This window comes from Cygnus olor, chromosome 7 (assembly GCF_009769625.2).
Source record: "Cygnus olor isolate bCygOlo1 chromosome 7, bCygOlo1.pri.v2, whole genome shotgun sequence".
Taxonomy (NCBI): domain Eukaryota; kingdom Metazoa; phylum Chordata; class Aves; order Anseriformes; family Anatidae; genus Cygnus; species Cygnus olor.
This window is the reverse complement of record NC_049175.1, coordinates 8,514,655-8,533,446: the sequence shown is the minus strand read 5'-3', so window position 1 is coordinate 8,533,446 and position 18,792 is coordinate 8,514,655. Positions and strand designations below refer to the sequence as shown.

At 43.2% G+C, this 18,792-nt stretch overlaps 1 long non-coding RNA gene across 3 annotated transcripts in view; it reads left to right on the top strand.

The window, feature by feature from the left end:
• Nucleotides 1-18,792, top strand: part of LOC121073215 — a 342,593-nt gene that overhangs the window by 219,801 nt on the left and 104,000 nt on the right. The gene's annotated exons all lie outside the window — the stretch shown is intronic.

Here is an 18,792-nt window from a genome sequence, read left to right as displayed (position 1 = left end):
AACTTGGTTACATGATGTCAAAACAGCTGATCCAGTGGTCTCTCCAGTGGTTTAAAATCTTGTGATTTATCTGTGGCATAGGCATTGTATACACTTATATATCAAAGTGTGAGTTATGTCTTGTGCTTAACTTCTTAGTGGTACTTAGCATGGATAGGGAAAGAACATCTACATTTAAAAGTGATTTGTACTGTAAATTAGTGGCAATATCTATGTTCTCTTGTCTGTCTTTAAATACGATACCTATACGTAGTAGGTTCAAAAATTTCATGTGTGTTGAAACTAAGGAAATATGTTTGTGGCATGCTACGATTAGAAAAAAGCTGCCATTTGAAGAGGCTTAGAGGTTTGGAGCATTAACATTAGTCCTTGGAGAGAGGGATTGCGATAAGGCAATTATAGATGCACGCTAAATTAATTAATCCCACTGCTTTATTATGCAGCTGATGTTTTTAAGAAACAATATGCAGAAAAAAAGTTTCCTCTTATTCATCCACATGTGGGATTTTCTTTTCAGTGATATGTCTTGCTTAATGTCACGGATACAGAAGATTAAGTCCTGGGATAATAGGTTATCTATTTCTATACTGTAACTTTTATTGTGTTTTATAATTGTAAATTACAAAAGGCAAATATTTGTATTATTCAGTGGACCTAATATTTTCTTCTGGTTCCAAAGAACCACTGATAAGGAGGTAGTTTAAAATTGATGGTTCTCTCTCTATAAAAAATATATATTTTAGATAGATTTGTGGTCATTTGATATAGAGTGGTTCATCTCAAATGAATTTAGGACATCCAAATACCAAGCCTTTAATAGACTCAAGTTTAAGATGTTCAAGTCCAAGTCAAATGTCCAGGTTGGGCTGTAGCTACCAGAGAGAGGTCAGAAGTGGTCATGCCTCACAGGCATAACATGTCGTAGGTGCTCACCCTAGGGGGAGATGAGCCCCTTCTGGGATACCCGGGCTCTTCACTGACTAAGGAGAGCTTGGAGAAACTACCTCAGGCAGAAAGCTGCCCTAGCTGAGGGAGAAGGATAGTTCATACTAATGCTTTTAACTCTTTCTTACCAGAAAAAAAAAAAAAAAAAAAAAAAAGAAAACCAGGCTTATTTATGCATGCTGTACATACATATTTACAAAGGCATATTTGTGGCTCTGATACATGTGCCAGGCTCCGAACCAATTTACAATAATTGTACTTTATAAAGCAAAGGGGCTGGGCTGGTACATGGTGTTGTGACATACTGGCACATCTCCCAGGCTGCCAGCACGTACAATTGAATCTCATTTTTCATTTCTGTTCCTGCTGTGAAAAATAAGCCTTAAAAACACGTATTGAAGTGCAAACCTATGCAGTAGTGTCTGCCCACATTTTGCAGCCCCAGCCAGCGTCACTGAGAGATGTGAACTGGCTCTTTCATTTCAGTGGCTAGCTCTGAGGTTATATGGTCATACAGAAGTCAATGCTAAGTGCTACTTTGCAAAGAGTGGGAGGAATCCCATCAGGAAGATTTACACATCTGTCCGAGTGGCCCTTCATTTTCACGCAGATGAAGCTAGATGATAGTACATCTCCATCTTCTTAAAGTCCTAAATAGCATCCCAACATGCTAGTGGGTATCTCCCCTAGATGATGCTTAATTTTCATGCTAGGAGTAGATGTAAAGTCTAGATTTCTGTTTGGTTACACTGATAATACTCTTTCAGCATCTACTTAGTATGAACAGCATTTTTACCAGCTTTGAATTAGATTTTGTTACAGGATAAAGTTCTCTTTACCGAACCCAAAATTAAACTTTTGTGCCTTTTCAGTCTGCATTCGTTCTTTGTCTAGGATGATATGGAAAACATTAAGGAGTTCATTAAAAATTATGATTAATTAATTTTATTACAGTAGCACTTAGAAGCCCCTGCTGAGACAGGAGACCTATTGCACTGGGCACTGTAGGGACACATAAAAGAGTGAGTTTCTGCTTCAAAGAGCTGAAAATTGAACCAGAAAAGACATGTTTCTCTTGGCTTCAAGGGAAGCTGAATAAGGGCTTTTGTGATATTCTTGAGCAAGCTGGAAGCCCCATGTTTCGTTGAAACCTTTTCTTTCTCATTCTGCAGTTTCATAAAAAATACATGATGAATGAACCCGGATTCAATTTTCAATTAAAAGAATCTCAGACTATCTGGTGCTCTTTCTCCCCACAGCCCGCTCCTTTTGCTTTCTTCATTCTTCCTCTGCAGGATCTGTACAACAGCCCTGTGCTCCCTGTTCTGCTAACCTTTTCAGACAGCTGCGTTTGTGTCTTGTCATCACATTTTTAATACTGGATTTCCACATTTCAAAAGGGGTTCTACTTCTCATTTTTGTTAGCTCTGTAGTTACTTGAAAACATCCAAAACTTGCAAAGTAGACGAAAAGAAAAGGAGGAAGGAGAGAATGGCCTCCCCTCCCTCACCCGCCTTTCTGCCGCTGCTGGTAGCAAAGGAGTTAGAGAAATGCAGCATGAGAAGTGCAACAGTTACAGACTATGCTCTCTTTTACCACTAGCCTTGAGTCAATTTTCCTTCATTGTACAATAGGAAGGGAAAAAAAAAAGGAAGGGAGCAGCGTTGAAGGTTATTGCCTTTGTTCATGCAAAGGCAGAGAGAAATCTGCCTTGAGAAACAGGAGAGATCAGCAAGCTGCTGAGTTCACAAAATAAATTCTAGCATCGTGCTCAGATTTAGCCTTCTATTTCCTAAGTTTCTGCTCTTCGTCCGGTGGGCTGTCCCTTTAAGCTCTCTCCTACCAGCCTAAGAAGTTGGGAAGAAGCTGGACCGAAAGGACAAGGCTGGTGGCAGTGGGGGGACAGCCCCAGAGGGTGCCACGCATGCCGCCGTGTGACTGATCAGCACAGTGCCCAAGCAGCTGCCAGACTCGTGCCATCGCTTCTCAGAGGAGGCGGCTTTGTTTCAGCTTGACTACCGCTCCCTGATAATCTGCGAGGCTGGAAGGGAATTCAAAGCAGCATTGGGCTGAGTGTTAATCAAATGCACAGTAGTTCCTTGCAACTCTCTCTGATCTCCGGTGCCTTTAATCTTGCACTAAATTTTGGTTGGGTTTCTCTCTGTTGTACGCCTCCCCAGGGAGATGGCAGGCAGGGGGCTGAGGGAGGCTGCCCGGGCCAGTTGAAGTATCAGGGGGCCTGCTTGAGGCCACTGTGAAGGAAAAAAAAGATGAGTTCACAGATGCTCTAATCTATTTTCTCTTATGAAGAACAAGCCGATGCTTTTAAATTAAGTAGAGCAAGTGGCTAAATCACCTTCTGAAAACAAACTACTGAAGAGAAACACAATCTCTCTCCCAGGAATTTCTGTAGATGACAACCAACTCCCCTGTAATCTCTCTCTGACACACAAAACTTCAGCTTTCTGTGGGATCAGGTGAATTATATTAGCTGACTCAGGCAGTCACGTGGATGAGTTGTGTCTGCTCCAAGCACCTGGCTTTCAGGGCTGTAAGCACCATTTCCTGCTCTGAGCAGGAGGTGCTGCAGTCCCAAATCAGTCACGAGGCTCATTATTTAGGAATTGTTTAGGAAATGGCACAACAAGATGGAGTGCTCTTAGCTGCTACTCAGATGGCATAGCAGCACATGAGGCCCGCGGGCTGCGAGCACCTGCCTCCCCTCACCTGCCTCCCCTCACCTGCCTCCCGCACCCCCGCGGCAGCTCTGCCTCCTGCACCACGCCTGCGTCCAGCGACCCTGGTCAGCCGAGCTGCCGTAATGGCAAACTCACCAACAGGCTTGTAGTAATTCCTGTAGTCCAAGAGCGATGTCTGGATTAAATTTGAAGTGAAGGTGAAAGTGGGAAGGGTGTTATAGGCCCAGGTATAGGAGACTGTCAGAGAAAAAGAGAAGGTAGATGTAATAGGATGAGTAGATTATTTTGCTCATTTGTTTGCTTTATAATGCCTTAGACACTTCGTGTTCTGCTGTTTTTGGCTTCTTGGTGTGTGCCTCAGTTTAAATTTTCATGGTACTCATTTCGCCACTTAGCCGTGTCATGTTGTGTTACCCTGTAGCACCCCGGATCAAAACTTAATAATGGAACAAACACAACAATCACTTTAATGCTGACCCTGTTTCATTATTCAGTGCGTTACATCACGGGCTGCTGACAAAAAAGATCCTGAAATTAAATTTAAAGGCATATTTACATGAGGAGTGTGTGTGGGAGGGGGAGTTAATCAATTTGGTGTTTTTTTTCTGTGCTCTCTGTTCTTCTCCTGGGAGAAGGAGTCCTCCCTCAGTACAAGAATAAAAGGGAGAGGCACAAACATGAGTTGTCAGAGTACTACTTCATACACAAAAATCCTATCTTTAAACTCTGCTTCTTTTATTTTAGGAAGGTTTGTATCAACCTTATGTTTAATGTTTCCTTTTTTGTGACGTTATACCTTCTTAACATTTTAAAAAGGAGGCAGATAGTCTTGGTGTAGTGGCTTGATGTTTAGTGGAAGCAAGATTGTGCTATTTATTATTGTACAGTGAAATATTTACAATTAGTTGGTGTCCTGACTTAGGAAAATAGCAAGACAATCTTTGTGGCTTTTTCTTTCTTCACACAAATGCTGGGAGAACCACTATGAGTGGCACAATTTGGCAAAATATTGAGCATGCAAATGAGCACAGGAATAAATAAACAGGCAAGCTGATCACAATATGAAGTTATACTGATCATTCATTTGGCATGTGTGGATTTAGTGCTAATTATTTATGATACTTCATACTGTGATAATGAATATTCTTTGGTATGCTTTGGAAAGGTAATGAAATTCTACTGCCAGACTCTGACACCTTTATTTTTAGTTATCCACCAGTTATCACATATATGGCTTCATGGACTTAAGAAGCAGTAATGTATCTCTGAACAGGGCGAAGAGGAGCAGACTTTGACTCCTAGAAAAAAAAAAAAAAGCCAAAATTGGACATATATCTTGTATAGGATACAATATGTTCTAATGAAAGGTTTTGCACTGATGTCCTATGGAAGCAAGAAATATATCTATTTTGATTTCAAGAGGTGTCTTGCTGGAAGAGGTTATCAAAAAGAACTCCAGCAGAGGACACAAAAGCATTTAGAAAAAGCACAATGAATTTTGACTGCCTTTGAATCTATTTATCAAAGCCATTGCTGTTCCCATTTCGACGCAGGTGGAACAATAATAAATACTGAACAAAGCAACTCAGTCTGTATTCAGAGCATTTCAATACATGGAAAGTTAAATGCAAAGAAAGAAAGCTTGCAGAGTCAGACCTATTGATTCCTGCTACTTCTATTCCTCATTGAAAATGAATGGTGGATAGCGCATAAAGATTGGCAAGATGTTTATATTACTGCGATTAACATATAATAAGCAGCACCGTCGGTAATGTGACTTTATTATTTGACTGGATCAACAATATTATTCATCATAGGAACATAATTCAGCTGTAAACCTTGACACTTCCTTTCATTTTAAGTGACTAATGTCACATGTCAATTTTCAAACTGATTAGATCTATATTATTTCCCTTGCTGCCATTTTTATCTGTGGGAGGGTCTTTGCGCATGAATGTGCCCCTGTATGGTAAAGAACTGCCTGTTCTGTGGAGGATAGGTGGCAGGAAGAATCGGCATTCAAGTTTTGTCTTGGCTTGCACAGGAGTCATTCCCTGGGAGCAGCCCAGTATGGCACCAGCAGCTCACTCTCTGCCACTGGTTTGTAGTTACAGTGTCTGCACACCCCTCTTCCCTTGGGATTTTCTCCCACTGTCCCTAAATGCTTAAAGAAAACTTCTGGAGGGAATTTCACCTCGCTCAGGCAGGGTGGCAGCAGAGGCTGAAAACCTACCAGGCACTCTACAGAGGCTGCTCTGATGAAATCCTCCCTCAAAGGCAGGCTAGATTTTGCATAATTCTGACTTTGACCATAAATCCAAAGCAGGTTGTCGATGATATTGAAAAAAATAAAATAAAATACAGGAACAAAACATGTTGGATTGTTATAAAATGCAGTTACACATGCAAAGGACATCACAAGATCGTGAAAAAAATCAATAATGCTCAGTTAACTGCTGCTGTCCAGAAAAAAAAAAAGAGAGAAATCCTAGTCCAAATTTGCAATGGATGTGTCTTATGGCCAGATCTAAAGTGCTCTGAGACCAAAACCAGAAAGCTCTCATTGCCTTCATTGCCTCCTCTGGCTTTTGGGTACAATCATCAGGTATGAGTCTTTCATCCACATGATTAGTGCTTTGCAGCAGATGATAAAAAATTTAGTTTCTCTCTTTTGTCTTAATATTTCCAAGGCTTACTGGTTCTGTCTGATTTCACCTAGCATTCAGCAAACAGCCTAGCACGTCGCTGTTTGCTTCTGGTCATTCGATCTGTCCTTTGGGCAGTCACACAGGCGTTTCTCATTTCAGACATCCTCATTCGCTGCATGCTGCAGCACTTTCACAAAGCTGGTTCAGACCCTTAGAGCAAAGAAAGAAGTGGATTTTAATTTTGAGTTGCAGCTGCTGTTGTCAAAGTTCAGTGCATTAAGCATGGATTTTGTTTTCACTGCTCTCTCCTAATGCCAGGAATAACATAAACTATGAAACACGTGTGCTTAATGTAAGTAAAGTAATGGAGAAATATGTTGTTCTTGTTATTTGAAATGTCACCAAAGATCTTGGATTCATTTCAGTAGCACAATGAAACCAAGCTGCAGTTTTCACAAAGGCATAGTTTTAGTCGGTTGCAGTGAACAGATGAAACGGTCTTTTGTCTTGTCTTCTCTGGCTGTTGCTCCACAGCAGCACAACAAAGTGTCTCTGCACTGGAGCAATGAAGATTACTTCCTTCTTCTGGCTGTGTTGGGGTTCGTGGGAGCTCAGGGAGGACAATTTGATGGCCCCCCAACACACATCCACAGGCGTATTTCCTCCATTCAAGTTGACGTGCTTTGTGTTATCTCTAACGTAGCTATTTTCTCAGTTCAAAAACCATTGCACTGCAACTCATTACAGTAAACTAGAACTTGAATGAAATCATATGGGAAATGAGACTGAATTGGCCAGAAGCCCACAGTACATGTAAGGGGTGACTTGGGCACTGAACGTAGATTCAGGTATGAGTTCCCCAGCTGGCTAACACAGAAAGAAAAGGGTAGTGTTGCTCATCCTCTTGAGGCTGTCACAAGTAAAGGTTTGCAGACTAATGTCAGCCTCTCCCTTTGTTCACCCCCCATATTGCTTCTGTTTCCATTGGTAATGATTTTCATCTTTTCTACTCTACTTTGCGCTTTCTCTCCCCCTCTTCATTCCCTGGCTGTGTGACTGAATAGGTGAGACAATACCAGAGACAATCTCCCTGCCTGGCTAGAAGAAAGGAAGGGGAAGGTTGGTGTTGCTATGGAGCAGTGTTAAGGTTACTTCAATCCCTTTAGTATTATTTTGGCTGTAGAAAGGTTGCAGGGAAAAGGTTTCTAGATGCTAAAATAATCCTTTTTTTTTTTTTTTTTCACCCTCAAATTCAAAATGTAATTTCTCCAGAAACAGAACAAAGCAGACCAAAAACCAAAATTAAGAAGCAATGATGTAAACTGTTGTAAAGTTCATCCTGTGTATGCAATTGTTCTCTTCCACACAGCAATGGCAGTACAGCCCTTTCTGTGAGCACATGCATTGACACATATACACATACATCATCATGTTTGTACCTGTGTATGTAGTTGTTATACCTTTTGTGCATGCCCATGGAAATACCAGTGTATTTATGGGGTGCCAAGATCTCAGCAGCCCACTGGAGCTCTCTCTCATATGCTGCCCATGGGCAAGGTGAGCAGAGCCACGCTGAACTTTTCCGCCAGCTGACTCCGAATTAAAAGAATGGCCATTGCCATGACCAGAATCGGAATAAAACCAGAAGGCCATCACCTCCACCCTTCTCCGGTGGACATGTTTAAGACATGAATATTACGGAAACCTTTTCAAACCTTGTAGTGCACACCTGAGTGCTCCCTCCTGGAACCTCAGGCAATTACACATCTAAATCTTAGCGACAGGTTCCTTTGTTGCAGGAATAGAATTAAATCACTCTTTGAACAACTAGATACAAATGATGAAATGGATATTATCATATTACCAAGGATAGATTTGTAATCAGATAGAAGCTCTTCTTATGAGTTGTTAAAGAGGATTTCATGGCATCAAACCAGTTCCTAATAAGTAGATGTTCATGATACAGAAGAGAAAACATTTTTGCATTTGGCACCCTTATCGGAAGTATCAGTCCAAAAGGCAGGGAATTAATATGGAAGGCAGAAGCATACAAATAGAGCTGTGATCCTCTTAGTTCCTCTGCTATTTCTGAACTAAATTTTCAACCTTACCTGGTTCTGAAACCCAGTTTCTTCTTTTGCAGTTAGGGAGAGTTCACCACCAGGCACTGGGCAGCACATACTTAGGATTTAGGTCCACAGTTTTATCAATAAAGCAACATAAAACAGCTTGAAATATCACTTCAAATAAATCGGTGAAATTAATTACAGAAGGTTGACCAAATACGAAAAGGCCCTATATCCTGGACTAAGCCGATTTATTAGTTGAGGTGCATGAAGTGAAGGAACTGTCCTTCAGATTTCAGTGAGCCAGACAATAGCAGGAAAAGAGTTTTTGTCTTATAGAAGATTTTAAAGACCCTTCCATGGGGTTGAGTTCCTGTCATTTCCATCTCCAACACATGCAAATACAAAGACATTCCCTCCATAAGTGTTTGAAAGGTTATTTTTATATATATATACTTCTGTTTAGCTCTTCTTTTTTAGCTTGAAACACTTCAGAAACACTGCAAAACCAAAAAGCACTTGAATGCCGTAAGTGACTATTGTCCTAGTTTTGGATGGGATAGAGTTAATTTTCTTTGTAAAGGCTTCTATGATGCTGTTTTTTAGATTTTTGATAACAATAGTGCTGATAACACGCCAATGTTTCAGTGCTGCAGACCGGTGCTGCCAGCAGGGAGGCTGGGGGTACGCAAGGAGCTGGGAGGGACAGAACCAGGACAGCTGACCAAAGTGGCCAAAGGGGTGGCTATCCCACACCATACGGCGTCATGCTGAACAAAAAAAGCACTCTCCTACCAGCAGTTACAGACAATCCCAATTGTAAACTGGTTTGGGTGGCCCGAAACTGCGGAGTTGTGAGCAGAAGTTGAGTGTCCCATAGACACCCACACTTACACTGAACTGGTCTGGCTGAAATGCAGCTACAAGCAGTTAGCCAAAGTTATACAGGCTTAGCACCCTGCTTTCCTTTTCATCCAGCTTTGCCTCATTACAGAGCCTGGGCAGGCACGTAGGAAATACGAAGGATGTCTCTTTGCCACCTTCTGAATAAATTATTAGTTCCCTATCTGTGTGATCGGTTGAATGCAGTTTTAGATTAGTATCATGGCATGTAAGGTCGATACTAGGAGTTTGATGCCCCAAAGTGCTGAATTTGGGTTTTTAGTAAAGCACAAAGCAAAAGCCTGTAGACTTTTCAGACCTTGGGATCAGGACGTTCTTTTTTACACAGGCAGGTTTCGGAAGCCTGAATTCACAAACAGTGAGATACCCGGATAAAGCCAGGAAATTAAACAAACAAACCATTACAGAGTACTTTTCCATAGAATAAGTAGCAGGAAATCGAAGTCATAGTATGATGGAAATGTCTCAACTACAGCCCCTCAGTGTGAGGCAGATGATGCACGGAGAGAATTCGGAACTGCATAATGCATGAGCTGGAAATGAATAGTTTTCACTTAAATATAAGATTGAGAAAACCTGCACAAAATTTAAGAGAGAGAGAAATAGGACAATGCTATTTTTTAAGGCTTTACTTTTTAGATATTTCCTAACCAAATTAATAACACAGGCACAAGTTAAAATAGCGCAATGTGGAGGCACTGCAAGTTATTGAGCCTGGAAAGAATGACGGTAATTCATCACTTCACGCTTCGTGGTATTTCCCAGTTCAAACTGGCATTTCACGTCAATGACAGAAAATGCTGTCCTCTCTGCCTGAAATGTCTAGAACACTGTACTCTTATAGACAAGAAAAGACTTTTGCTTAAGCTGCATATCTACGCACAATGCATATCTGCATACAATGAACATATCTCTGCCAGGTTGTCTTTTCATGTTATTGAAAGATAACCCAGGCCATACAAGGGGGTATAAACACTGCTTTTTATTTTTACCTTTTTTTTTGTTTTTCCTCTCACATTTAGGCCCATCTTTGCATTCTCAAATCTCTCCTCTTTGCTATGATAGCTAACATCACTAGTAACAAGTTAAATGTTGTTGCCGTAAATGGGTCACTATATTGCTACTAGGAAAATCTGACAGACTTAAAAACTGAGGGTAGTGAACAAAAAAAAAAACCACAAACCAAAACAAAACATAAGATGATTCCAAAGGCTTTGCAGTTTTGGCCACTTCTCTTTCAAACACCATATGTTCAATATCATCTCCACCAGAAAAAGAAAATAATCTAATATTTCAAAAGTCTCCAAGCAAGATTTGCAGCACTGCTGCTGTACTTTGCCTTGGCATTACCAGGGAAAAGTGTAAGTTTGGAGGCAGAAGCTCAGAATCTCAGCAAACTTCAGCTGGTCCTTTCCCTTTCCCAGTCAAGACTGGAGTTTGTTCTTCTAGCGTGCAACACATGGCATCTCTTTAGATGGAGATGAAAAAGTTACAGCTACTTGACAAGCTCAAAGACACACCTGATTATATTGCCCGTAAAGCCTCAAAAATCTTGAGTTACCCATTTTACTTTTGCAAAATATTTAATTTGCATGTTGTCAGGTAGATCCACTGCGTTTATGCATTATGTCAGAGTCAAAAGTCTTACATTCATGTGTTTGACTTTTAGGACAGTGCTGTGCTCTTAGCGTTTATTTTGACCTGAAAATCTAGTGCTGCACAATGATGGCAAATAAGTAGTGAGAACCTTGGTAGTACAATTCCTAACAGTACGTTTTCCAATACAAAAGGTGTGCAGGTGTGTGTGGGGAAAGGAGCATTGGGGTGAAGGGAAGATGTTGGGGACTTAATGAAAACCTTTTTGACTTAAGTAGAAAGACAATAATCCTAGACGTGGGTGTCAAGGAGGTTTCCACAGTAATAAGTAAAGTTATCCCCTCTTGTTCTTTCATCACCTGAACCCCCAAGGGTGCACGTGGCACAGGATAATGATAATGCATGTGAGAACAATCCTGACTGAACCATCTGACTGAGCAGAGCCATAAATGCTCTGTCACCGTCTAGGTGGTCTGCCGTAATAATTCAGCATTTTGCTTCACAGTTGTTAACTGTTCCTCTAGCAAAATAGTATTTTTTTTTTTATTACAGTATAGATGTTGTTTTGATAAGGCAGAGTGTTTCAAAATATGATCTTATTGTTTCTATCAAGCTTTCTTGTTGTTATCCCGTTTTCAGATTCCTCTCTTGCCTACATATCCCAGAGCCTGCTGTATGGCACCGTGCTTCCAAGTGAATTGTTCCCTGGGTTGCTTCCTGTCCTGTGCCACCCCTCCTAGTCATCCAAATTGGGTGTTAACATTTCCATGGATTTTCATTCCTTATAAATCTCAAAATGCCTTAGAATCATCATTATGCATACTTAAAAACTGAGAGAATGGAAGAACGTAGAGGAAGCATTTTGTCTGTGGTCACAGAGTGAATCGCTGAGTTTGGAATAAGACTTTATTTTTTTAAACCAGCGAGTGGAGTTAGTGAGTGCAGGGCTGTGAGTATAGACACAGCTGACGTGCTTCTAGTGAGAAGGTGGTGTGCGTACCTCTCGCAGGGTGCGCTGCTGTCTGATTTAAATCCTCCTCTGTAATGCACAGTCTGTGTTTCTGACCTCAAGTGTGATAACAAACACTGTAGCTTGTCTCACCTGCCTTTCCAATGTATTTGAATAAAAGAATGCTTAACTAGGAGTATTATTTTCAGAGTTGGTTACAAAACAGAAAATATACCAGATAGAACAGAATAATATAGGTAGGTAAAAAGGAAAGATTATAAGAAGTTTTCATTTTTTTAAATAAATTTAGATGTTTTGTTTACACTTGTTAATCTGTTATTTAGTTTCATAGCTGGTCTTAAGTCCTCAACATAGACGCATACAACCTGAAGTGCTGCAGGGCCGAAAGCTGCACAGGGTGTTACTTTATTCTCTTGTTTCCAGACAGTAGGAAAAGATAACACTTTCTTTTCCATTAATAATGTTGAGCTGTAATAATAGTAATAAAATAGTCATGAAATTATGAAACAAAACACTCTAAGTGTGATGGGCAATCACACTTCCAGTCTTTAGCAGTTATTTAACATTCATGAGAAATATCTTTGTTTGGAATAAACATCAGCCCTGACAGTATGATGGTAGTAGACAAAATGCCTACTACTCAGCGTGCCACTGCTCCCTTCTGTGCAAGATGCTGATTTAAGATTTACCATTGCTTGGCTTCATGCTTGAACTTTCTTACCAAAAATGGGCCATCTGGAAGAGGACGTTTAATTTTGTTTGAGATATTACCTCTGGGAAAGTAGAAAAGAAGAAGAAAGACCTCGCTCAGTCAGAACTGATGGAGATGTGAGAAAATGATGGAGTGTATCTTGTTCAGGGCTTTCTCATAAATGCATGCATTAAAAGCAACAACAGTGGTAAAAACAGAGAGGAAGACTGGTCCAAAACGGAGCAATGGAAGAAGGAATAGCATTGCATTTTGCATTTGAATCTTGCTCTAGTCAGGATTCAGAAGAAGTATATCCTTGGTCATTAACTTTTATGAAGTGCTGATTTCCCTCTTGGCTTCTGCTGGTCTCTCAGCCCTGCGGCGAGGGCTGTCGTTCTGCACACAGCTGAGCCAAGTAATTGCTCAGTGTGATCCTCCAGTACAACATTTGCTCACAGCCCACCTTTCACCAGCTACCTAATAGCTTAGAGACAGCCTTGGTCTGTCAGACTGAATGACCACTAATGACCCAACTGTTCTTAGGAAGATGTAGCACGGGTTTCTGCCAAGACTTAAAATGGTTCTGTTATGTTTAGTACTCACTGCGCGTATGATGTGGTGTCAAGCCAGCACAAAGCCACCAGCTGTTCTCAGAGCCATCTTTCTTTTCTCCCCCCTCCCATCCTTTGTGTTTGTAGCCTCTTCATTCACTACAAATTACCTGAAGCTTGTGTCTACAGCGCTCTTTTTGAACAGTGCAAGACAGGGCTGCTGGTGCTCCCTATGGCCATTTTGATCAGTTATTGTGTTGGTTTTCAGAAAATAAAGTGGTTCTGAGATGAGAAAACTTCAACTATCTCATGTGAGGTCCTTTCTGAGAGCTTATAAGAGAGCACAGATGACTCTGAAGGCTAAAGTGCAGTAGTAGAAATCACAACTTCACAGTTATTTCCCAGTCACAACCTACTGACTACACAGCCCAAAGTCTCAAACAAACAAACAAAAGAGTCCATGCTATGTGCTACACAAGTATATAGGAAGAGAAAGGGATGTATCTGTAAACTTGCATGCTATACAGGTGAAAGAAGGGGTTTTACCACCTCTTTTTCTATGTTGACATGGCTGGAGGACTCAACCAACCAAACAAACAATGGAAAGTGGTAGTAATCTCTAGAACCCTCTGGGAGAGGATTTCTCATCAGATTACGTTTTTTTTCAGCTTGCGTAGCTTAAACTAATATTTCCAAGTGTGTGAAAGCATGAAGGGTAGACCACAGCTTTAAACAGTTCTCAGGTTTCCCTATCTGAGTTTAGGCACTGAGCTCAAGCACATATGTGTCTGTGAGGCTAGGTGTTGGGGAGGAAATAAGTACTTCCCAGGTTCAGAGTGGTTCATGTCAGGGTGTGAGGTGAGCTGACTCATCCTCTGGGTCTGTGTCTTTCTGCCTTACGTTGGAAGAACAGACAGCCACGTCTCCCTGATGGCAGGTGGAGGGGACGTGGATCCATGTGTGGGACCTTCCACATCACCACAAACTGAGGTATGCCCCAGTGATGCATTACATGGAGCCTTCTGCAATACTTGAGACATAATATGGACCAGTTTTTACTCATTCTGCACCATTTGAGTGTGTCATTTCTGTGTCTCCTCATTGCCAGATGTCACTGTACGTGGCCAGAACATCATCACCATTTTCCTCTTGTAATACTGCCAGGCCACTGTATCCATGTGTGTGTGTAATAACAGAGCAACGTATGAAACACACCAGTAAATGTGAAAACACCCCTCCTTCTAAGAAGGTATTTCTCTAGGCTGTATCAGACCGATTCCTTGAACAGAAGCATTTGGTCTCATGCTTCTGCTGAAGGCCTCAAGCTCAATGGCCCTATCTGGGAAGGGGGTTTCTTCTGCCACAGAATCACAGAATCACAGAATTGTCTAGGTTGGAAGAGACCTCCAAGATCACTTACTCCAACCTCTGACCTAACACTAACAAGTCCTCCGCTAAACAATATCACTAAGTTCAACATCTAAATGTCTTTTCAAGACCTCCAGGGATGGTGACTCAACCACTTCCCTGGGCAGCCCATTCCAATGCCTAACAACCCTTTCAGTAAAGAAGTTCTTCCCAATATCCAACCTAAACCTCCCCTGGCGCAACTTGAGCCCATTCCCCCTCGTCCTGTCACCAGGCACGTGGGAGAATAGACCAACCCCCACCTCTCTACAGCCTCCTTTAAGGTACCTGTAGAGAGCGATAAGGTCACCCCTGAGCCTCCTCTTCTCCAGGCTGAACAATCCCAGCTCCCTCAGCCGCTCCTCGTAAGACTTGTTCTCCAGACCCCTCACCAGCTTCGTTGCCCTTCTCTGGACTTGCTCGAGCACCTCCATGTCCTTCTTGTAGTGAGGGGCCCAAAACTGAACACAGTACTCAAGGTGTGGCCTCACCAGAGCCGAGTACAGGGGGACAATCACTTCCCTAGCCCTGCTGGCCATACTGTCTCTTATGCAAGCCAGGATGCTGTTGGCCTTCTTGGCCACCTGAGCACACTGCTGGCTCATATTCAGCCGACTATCAACCAGTACTCCCAGGTCCTTCTCTGCCAGGCAGCTTTCCAACCACTCATCTCCCAGCCTGTAGCACTGCTTGGGGTTGTTGTGCCCCAGGTGCAGGACCTGGCACTTGGCCTTGTTGAACTTCATACAGTTGGCCTCAACCCATTGGTCCAGCCTATCCAGATCCTCCTGCAGAGCCTTCCTACCCTCAAGCAGATCGACACGCACCTAACTTGGTGTCGTCTGCAAACTTACTGAGGGTGCACTCGATCCCCTCATCCAGATCATCGTTAAAGATATTAAAGAGAACTGGCCCCAGTACTGAGCCCTGGGGGACTCCACTAGTGACCGTCCTCCAACTGGATTTGACTCCATTCACCACGACTCTTTGGGCCCGGCTATCCAGCCAGTTTCTAACCCAACGAAGCGTACACCAGTCCAAGCCCCGAGCAGCCAGTTTCTTGAGGAGAATGTTGTGGGAAACGGTGTCAAAAGCCTTACTGAAGTCAAGGTAGACCACATCCACAGCCTTTCCCTCATCCACTAAGCGCGTCACTTTGTCATAGAAGGAGATCAGGTTCGTCAAGCAGGACCTGCCCTTCATAAACCCATGCTGACTGGGCCTGATCGCCTGGTTGCCCTGTAAGTGCCGCGTGATGACACTCAAGATAATCTGCTCCATGAGCTTCCCTGGCACTGACGTCAAACTAACAGGCCTATAGTTCCCCGGGTCTACCCTCCAGCCCTTCTTGTAGATGGGCGTCACATTTGCTAGCCTCCAGTCGACTGGGACCTCCCCTGATAGCCAGGACTGCCGATAAATGATGGAAAGCGGCTTGGCCAGCTCCTCCGCCAGTTCTCTCAGTACCCTCGGGTGGATCCCATCCGGCCCCATCGACTTACATACATCCAAGTGCTGTAGCAGGTCGCCTCGTGGATAGTGAGGGCCACATCCTGCTCCCCATCCCCTTTCACCAGCTCAGGGTACTGGGTATCCAGAGAACAACTGATTTTGCCGCTAAAGACTGAGGCAAAGAAGGCATTAAGCACCTCAGCCTTTTCCTCATCCCTTGTAACTAAGTTTCCCCCCGCATCCAGTCAAGGATGGAGATTCTCCTTAGTCCTCCTTTTGGTGTTGATGTATTTGTAAAAACATTTTTTGTTATCTTTAACGGCAGTAGCCAGATTGAGCTCCAGATGAGCTTTGGCCTTCCTAATTTTGTCCCTGCACAGCCTTGCAACATCCTTATAGTTTTCCTGAGTGGCCCGCCCTCTTCTCCAAAGATTATAAACCCTCTTTTTTCTCCTAAGCTCGAGCCACAACTCTCTGTTCAGCCAGGCCGGTCTTCCGCGCCGGCTCGTCTTTGGGCACGTGGGGACAGACCGCTCCTGAGCCATTAAGATTTCCTTCTTGAAGAGTGCCCACCCCCGCTCCCCAGGAAAGCCAGCACCTCGTGTTTTTCTATTTGCAATACTGTCCTCACACAAAGGTTAAGCTACCCTGACACTTGCTGTCAAGGAGCAGCACCAGAATGCTGCTGCTCTGAGAAACCTGGCAATGGATTGTTTGAACAAAGAAGGAATTCAGTGGTGCTGTAATCCCCCTGCAGCAGGAGGAAGCTGATATTTTAGTAACCATTCCCTTTTGATATAAACTTTTTGATATAAACTGTTGTGGTTTAGCCCGGCTGGCAGCCAAACACCACACAGCCGTTCGCTCACCCTCCCCCCTCCCTCTCCGGGATGGGGGAGAGAAACGGGAAAGTGAAGCCTGTGAGTTGAGATAAAGACAGTTTATTAAGACAGGAAAAATAATAACAATAATAGTAATAATAATAATAGTATTAATAGTAATAACGTGTACGAAATAAGTGATGCACAATGCAATTGCTCACCACCCGTTGACCGATGCCCAGCCTATCCCCGAGCAGCCGGCCCCCCCTCCACCCCGGCTAGCCACCCCTATATATTGTTCAGCATGACGTCAGATGGTATGGAATACCCCTTTGGCCAGTTTGGGTCAGCTGTCCTGGGTCTGTCCCCTCCCAGCTCCTGCTGCATCCCTAGCCTGCTCGCTAGCAGGACAGAGCGAGGAGCTGAAAAGTCCTTGGCTTGGTGTAAGCACTGCTCTACAACAATTAAAACATCAGCATGTTATCAGCGCTCTTCTCATCCTAATCCAAAACACAGCACCCTGCCAGCTACTAGGAGGAAAATTAACTCTGTCCTAACTGAAACCAGGACAGATATCCACCCCTTATTCCATACCATTTATGTCATGCTCAGGTTACACTCTTTCCAATACCTTCTAATTAATCACCATTTTCATCTATGATATATAGCAACCATGGTAGTTATGACATACAGTGTTATATGATAATTAACATACTACAATTCAACTCATGGGCTATTCTCACCCAGTATTAGGTCCCCTTGAGGTACACACCGGACCTCCCCATTCTTCTGCATTATCCACCAAGTGCATCCAGGTCCCTGAGCAAAAGCAATCCCACGAATGGGTTTGCCTTTTCCTGAGGCAGGAGTAGCCCAGACTGTCTTACCCAACATGTTTCTTACGTGCACTACAGGAACTTTATCCCCTTCTACAGTGCGTAACAGGTTTGATTGGGCAGGTCCAGCTCGGTTGGCAGATCCTCTAGTATTGACTAATCAGGTGGCCTTTGCCAAATGTGTATCCCAATTTTTGAATGTCCCAGCACCCATTGCTTTCAGTGTAGTCTTTAACAGTCCATTGTATGGTTCAACTTTCCCGGAGGCTGGTGCATGATAGGGGATGTGATACACCCACTCAATACCATGTTCTTTGGCCCAAGTGTCTATAAGGTTGTTTCGGAAATGAGTCCCATTGTCTGACTCAATTCTTTCTGGGGTGCCATGTCGCCATAGGACTTGCTTTTCAAGGCCCAGGATAGTGTTCCGGGAGGTGGCATGGGGCACAGGATATGTTTCCAGCCATCCGGTGGTTGCTTCCACCATTGTAAGTACGTGGCGCTTGCCGTTGCGGGTTTGGGGGAGTGTGATGTAATCAATCTGCCAGGCCTCTCCATATTTGTATTTCAGCCATCGTCCTCCATACCAAAGAGGCTTTGACCGTTTGGCTTGCTTAGTTGCAGCACATGTTTCACAATCCTGAATAACCTGTGCTATAGTGTCCATGGTCAGGTCCACCCCTCGGTCACGAGCCCATCTGTATGTTGCATCTCTACCTTGATGGCCTGAGGTGTCATGGGCCCATCGGGCTATAAATAATTCACCTCTATGTTGCCAGTCCAGGTCCACCTGAGCCACTTCAATCTTAGCAGCCTGATCCACCTGCTGGTTGTTTTGATGTTCTTCAGTAGCCCGATTCTTGGGCACATGAGCATCTACATGGCGTACCTTTACAACCAGGTTCTCTACCCGGGCAGCAATATCTTGCCACAATGCAGCAGCCCAGATGGGTTTGCCCCGGCGTTCCCAGTTGTTCTGCTTCCATTGCTGTAACCACCCCCACAGGGCATTTGCTACCATCCATGAATCAGTATAGAGATAGAGAACTGGCCACTTTTCCCGTTCAGCAATATCTAAGGCCAGCTGAATGGCTTTCACTTCTGCAAACTGACTCGATTCACCTTCTCCCTTAGCAGCTTCTGCAACTCGTCGTGTAGGACTCCATACAGCAGCTTTCCATCTCCGATGCTTTCCCACAATACGACA